Raw genomic sequence first — 6,786 nt, forward strand, 5'->3', positions numbered from 1 at the left:
AGTGCAGACCATCATCCATATTGTTGACATCTGCTTTCTCACTCACTCCCAAGAAATTTTGTTTTTGTTTGGCCCCCAAATTCCACCAAAATTACACATTTACCTTACTTTTGTTATGTGGATGAACTAAGCAATGCACACTAGCTCAGCAAAAAGATCCATTTGCATATTTTCCTAAGTGGGCACTGCAATTCTCTACTTACAGATATTGTTTTTCCTCTAGAGCAGAATTAGAAAATTCTAGGTCATGGTCTGAATCTAGCCAGCAGACATATTTTGTGGGGCCACAAGCTATTAAAAATGTTTCTTAAACAAAATTTAAAAAATAAAATAAAATAAAATGTTTTTTAATTTGTTAAAATTAAGGATCAAGAAAGGGGCACCTGGTGGGCTCAGTTGGTAGAACACGTGACTCTTGGTCTTGGAGTCGTGAGGGTTTTTTTTTTTAATTAAAAAAAAATTTTTTTTTAACGTTTTTATTTATTTTTGAGACAGAGACAGAGCATGAATGGGGGAGGGTCAGAGAGAGAGGGAGACACAGAATCTGAAACAGGCTCCAGGCTCTGGGCTGTCAGCACAGAGCCCAATGCCGGGCTCGAACTCATGGACTGTGATATCACGACCTGAGCCGAAGTCGGATGCTTAACCAGATGAGCCACCCAGGCGCCCCTGGAGTCATGAGTTTGAGCCCCAGATTGGACATACAGATTACTTGAACAAAGGAAAAAGAAGAAGGAGAAAGGGAGGAGGGGGAGGAGGAGAAGGTGAAGAAGAAAGAAACAAGAGGAATCACATATAATGGAAAGTTTGTGTTTCTTTTGAGAAATCAATCCTGGCAACGCCATTCCACGTGGCCACACTTGCTGTGGCAGGGCTGTGGCAGCCCCACAGGGGGCAACTTCCCCCACCTGCCCTTTTACTCCTGGCCGATGCTTGTTGGGCTCTAAAGGTGTTTGAGTTGGCAGGTCTTGCTTAGAGCAACAGTCTTAAGCTGCAGCTTGCTTTTAGAATAGTAAATATTTTCTCGCCATCACCATACATTTCCGTGTATGGTATTCACCATATATGTGAATCTTTCTGGATAGAGGCTGGCAGTGGAGAAGCTGGATTTCATGTATACTGTCCACCATCTCCTATTTCTCCCGATTATCCACAATGAGAACAGCTTGAGAATATCAGATCAGTATTTGCAAACGTCTGCAGTTCTGTTGCCTTTTTAAAAATCTTATTTATGATACTGTTTCTTTGTTTTTGTTTTTTTTTTAAATATCAGAGACCAGTGTGATGCAGTTTTCTTCTTTTCTTAGCTATATCACCCATCGACTTCAAAAGTTTAGAAGATTTCCTATATATATATATATATTTTCTTCTGTGAAACTGAGTGAATTCCCCATGACGATGTCATAAACTCACGAATTTACTGGAAAGGGACATCATATTTATTTCTTTATTTTTATTATTTAAAATTTTTTTTTTTAACATTTATTTATTTTTGAGAAGAGAGAGACAGAGCATGAGCAGGGGAGGAGAGAGAAAGAGGGAGACAGAATCTGAAACAGGCTCCAGGCTCTGAGCTGTCAGTACAGAGCCCGACGAGGGGCTCGAACTCACCAACCGCAAGATCATGACCTGAGCTGAAGTCGGATGCTCAACTGACTGAGCCACCCAGGCGCCCCAAGGGACATCATATTTAGAAATGTATTGTTTTTTTCACATATGCATAGCACATAAAAACTGATATTGTAGGAAATGTTATCATCAGTATAAAGCACATTTCTAAAAAAATAGTACTGAAGTATTTGCACTACTTATTTGTATATAATTTGAATGTAATCCACTGTGCACTCTCCTTTAAAAGGTGCTTGTGTAGTTTCTATATTTCTTCATTTTTCAAAAATTTGTGGCTCAGCAGCTTTGAAGTTAGAAGTGGTCAGTGACTTTTTGGATTTCTGCATTAGCAATAAACTCAAATAACGGTATAGATAAATATCTTTCTCAGAGACCCCCAGGTTCTTTTTCAAATATGCATCCAAATCTTGCCAAAATATGCATTTACAAACACACTTAAACAGCTTTTTTTTTTAAGTTTATGTATGTATGTATGTATGTATTTTAATTTATTTTTGAGAGAGAAAGAGAAAGTGTGCACAAGCAGGGGAGGGGCAGAGAGAACGAGGGACAGAGGATCTGAGGCAGGCTTTTCAGGCTTTGACTTTAAAATAGCAGAGAGCCAGATGTGGGGCTTGAACTCATGAACTATGAGATCATGATCTGAGCCAAAGGCAGACACTTAACTGACTGAACCATCCAGGTGCCCCTATTTATTTATTTTTGAGAGAGAGAGTGAAGGACAGCAAGAGAGGGAGACAGAGAATCCCAAGCAGGCTCCACACTGTCAGTGCTGAGCCAGCCACGGGGCTTGAACCCACAAACCATGAGATAATGCCCTGAGCTGAAATCAAGAGACAAACGTTTAACCGAGTCACCCAAGCACCCCTCACTTAAACAGCTCCTAACAAGACATTTACGAGACAAAAAATGAAACCTCTTTAATTTCATACATTCTTTCTTAAACTACAAGGTTTTTGTAGCAGACAATTCAGAATTATGAGAACACATGACTTCTCATGGTTTTTGCTTATTTTTTAGGCAACCAATACAACCGTGTCTTTTATTTTCTGATAAATTGTTGACTTTCTCTTAAAATTTCATATTAAGCCCAAACCTTATGATTATGACAAAGTTTAATTTCAGACCCAAACTTCACTTGATAAAATTTGTTAGAGACTTTTAACGCCTTGCAGAACAGGGAGTATTCCAGATATGCACATATGTATATACACATAAGCCACATTAAACAAAACAGTCCAAACTTTTTGTCTAGTCTAATTTGGCCATCGTTATATAAATATGACCTTCAGGCTAGAATCCTCGAAGTAATTTGATTTTGTGTTTAGCTTGAGAGCTACCATAATCCTGTCTTTTAGCTCTTTGACATTTAAAATGCCTCTTTACACAGGAAGTCACTGTTACTGGTTAGCCTGGAAGGATTCAGGCAGGTAATCACAGTCTCTAAAACTTTCCTCACTCCATGATTCCAGGTCTTTTCTGAGTGGATAACCTCTATCATCTTGCCTTCACCATCTCATGGTTTTATACATAAAGATGATCTCTGTACATTGTATTTATGAAATAGATCATTCCCTCAGTCAACTAAACACCAACATTCACTACTAAAGGTGTAAAGAGTAAAAATATGACCACTACCTTTAAGAGGTCATTTTCTGGCTTGGGTAAGTGGTTTGGACTTTGGTATTTCCACTCCCTGATTAAGGTTCTTGTGGGTGTGGTTGATCTCAAACATCCATTCCACCTCAGATAATAAGGTTTGAATTTTAGCGTTGACAATTCTTTCCTCTTAACCTGTGACTGGTTTAGGATTGGGTGTGTGACTTAGTTCTGACCGTTGAGATGAACAGGGAAGTCTGGTGGAGCCTCTGGGGATTCTTCTCTCTCTGAAGAGTCACAGGAGACAAAGCTGTAGTTAAAATATGGTGGATTGAAAAATGCCTCTCATGCAACCGAAACTCCATTAAAATGCTAGGAATAAGCACAGGGTAAAGATGTTGGAAGAGAAGGACAAAATTTTGGAAGCTAGAAGAGAGATAGATGAGTAATAATGGACTTCATGAACCCAAGAAAGCTGAAACTTAAGCCAGCAGTGGCAAAAGCCCTCGATTGATTGGCAGATCCCCAGAAAGGTCAGGAATTGGAAACACTGGATACTTATGAAATGAGAGATGCATATGACAAATACAGGAAGATATATGATAATAAACACTGGACCCCAGATCTCCTTTCTTCTTCCAAGCAAAGGGCTAGAGTTTCATTATCCTGAGATATTGAACCAAAGGGAGTCTGGCCCAAGGATGAGGCTGGGAGGAAGGTACCATGTTGAAAATAGGGAGATAAAGTGAAATTCTTCCCATTGAATGATGAGACACCCCCCCCCCCCCCCAGGGCATAGTGAAGTGAGTGAGGCTCTTGCCTTGGACACAAAATTTAAGAGAGTATCAAAAAAATTCGATAGTCAAGTAATGTTTGTTTACATCAATCTACATGTTTATGATGCTGCTTGCTATTTCTTCTTTCCTCTCTAATCTAATATGATCTCTTTCCTTCTTTTTTTTTTTAAATGTTTATTTATTTTGAGAGAGAAAGAGAGAATGAGAGGAAGAGGGGCAGAAAGAGAGGGAGAGAGAGAATCCCAAACAGGCTCTGTGACGTCATCCAAAGGCCAGATGGGGGGCCTGATTCCTCGAACTGTGTTATCATGTCTTGAGCTGAAATCAAAAGTTGGACACTTACACAACTAGGCCACCAAGGTACCCCACTTTCCTTCTTTCTTAAGTACATCTTTTAGAAGATACCACAGTGAGGGTCTCTTAGTTAACTCTTAGGTTGTATTATCTCTGTTGAAAATGTCTTTATTTCACCCCAGTTTTGAAAGACAGTGTTATAAGGTTCACAGTTGTAGGTTGACAATAGTTTTCTCTAAGCACTTTGAAGATACTATTCCGCCACCTTCTTACCTCCATTGTTGCTATAGGTAAATTTATATTCAGTCTAAATATCATATCTTGGTATGTGATTTGTCTTCCTACCTGCTTTCTTTTGAGATTTTTTTTTTTCCTATGGCATTCTGTATTTTTACTGCTCTGTGGATTTCATTGTAATTGTCCTGCTTGGTATTTATACCAATTTATAAATGTAATATCTTTAATAAATTCTAGAAAACCCTTAGCCATTATTATCTCACCTGTCGTACCGACTCCCTTGTGATCCTAGCCTATCCTCTCTAATTAGATGTATCAATCTTAGACCTTCTTTCTCTTTCCTCCATGTCTCTTAATATCTTTTATATTTTCCATTTATTTGTCTCTGTGTTGCATTCTAAATAGTTTTTCAAATTACTATTTCATTATGTCTAATTTCAGTCTAAGCCATCTATTTAGTTTCTAATTTTAATTATGTTTTTCTTTTCTAGAAGTTCTATATGATTCTTTTTTGTATCTGTCATTTGGTTATTTTGAGAGTCTCCTATTCCTTTATCGTATTTATGATAACCATCTTTTATTTCTCTTTAAACATGTAAAATATATTTCAGAATCTGTATCTGATAAATAATTTTTAACTAAATCTTTGCAAGCTTTATTCTGTAGTTTACTGTTTCTTTGGACTTCTACTCAGAGTGGCTTATTTTTTTATGCATCTATGATTTTTTAATAATGTTTTTTATTTATTTTTGAGAGAGAGACAGAGAGTGAACAGAGAAGAAGTCATAGAATCTGAAGCAGGCTCCAGGCTCTGATCTGTCAGCACAGAGCCCGTGAAGGGTTGAATTCACAAACTGCGAGATAGTGCCCTGAGCTGAAGTCAGACGCTTAACCAACTGAACCACCCAGTCGCCCTTATGTGTCTGTGATTTTTTAAAAACTATTCCTCATATTATATGGAGTTTTATCTGTCTGAAGTTTTTGAGGATTGGGCTTCAAAGGGTGCATCCAAAAAAGATACGCTTTGCTTCTTTCAGGTACCTGCAGGGAAGGGGGCAGGTGCCAACCTGTGCACTCTGTGCATTTTAAACTGGATTTTCCCCTTGGGGTTTCCTGTGTAACTGAAATAGGGTGAGCACCAGCCCTAAACTCATGGTGTGAGGGGGTGGGGGCTCTACAGCTTTGTCTCCTCTCTGAAACCAGGGATCAACAGATGCTACCTTAGGGCAAATATTCTCTTTATTGCTTCATTACCTGTTTGGCTGACATACCTATCTGGATTTGGGGCCTGTAATGTTTTTCCTTTCCTTTCCTTTCCTTTCCTTTCCTTTCCTTTCCTTTCTTCTCTCACTCTTTCAGTGACTTTCATGATTTTCTCTTTCCTGCCATCTCATCCATGAATTAAAAAGATTTTGAGGGGGGGCACCTGGGTGGCTCAGTTGAGTAAGCATCTGACTCTTGATTTTGGTTCAGGTCATGATCTCATGGTTCCTGGGATCAAGCCCCCCGTGGGACTCTGCACTGACCACGTGGAGCCTGCTTGGGATTCTCTTTCTCCCCCTCTCTCTCTGTCCGTACCCCGCATGCACATATGTTTTCCTTCTCTCTCTCTCTCTCTCAAAATAAATAAACATTTTTAAAAAAATTTTTTTTGCGGGGCACCTGGGTGGCTCAGTCAGTTAAGCCTCTGACTTTGGCTCAGGTCATGATCTCAAGGTTCATGGGTTCAGGTTCTGTGTTGACAGCTCAAAGCCTGGAGCCTGCTTGGGATTCTGTGTCTCCCTCTCTCTCTGCCCCTCCCCCACTCATTCTCTGTCTCCATCTCTCTCTCAAAAATAAATAAACATTGAAAAAAAATTTAAAAAGATTTTCTTTTGGTATTTAAAAAATGTTTATTTATTTTTGAGAAAGAGATAATGGGGGGAAGGACAGAGAGAGAGTAAGACTGAGAATCCCAAGCAGGCTCCACACTGTTAGCACAGAGCCCAACATGGGGCTTGAACACATGATCCATGAGATCTTGACCTGTGTCTAAATCAAGAGTCCAATGCTCAACCAACTGAGCCGGCCAGGTGCCCCCCCCCTTTTTTTTTGTATTTTAAATCTCATTTTAAGTGTTCTGTTCTCAAAAGCTTTCCGATACTTTTAGTGTATGTCATATTGCTGGAAATAAAAATTCTGAATTTCTACTGAATTCTAATCTGAAATTTCTACTTAGAAAATAGAAGTT

This window comes from Prionailurus viverrinus, chromosome B1 (genome assembly GCF_022837055.1).
Source record: "Prionailurus viverrinus isolate Anna chromosome B1, UM_Priviv_1.0, whole genome shotgun sequence".
In the NCBI taxonomy this organism is placed as follows: Eukaryota; Metazoa; Chordata; class Mammalia; order Carnivora; family Felidae; genus Prionailurus; species Prionailurus viverrinus.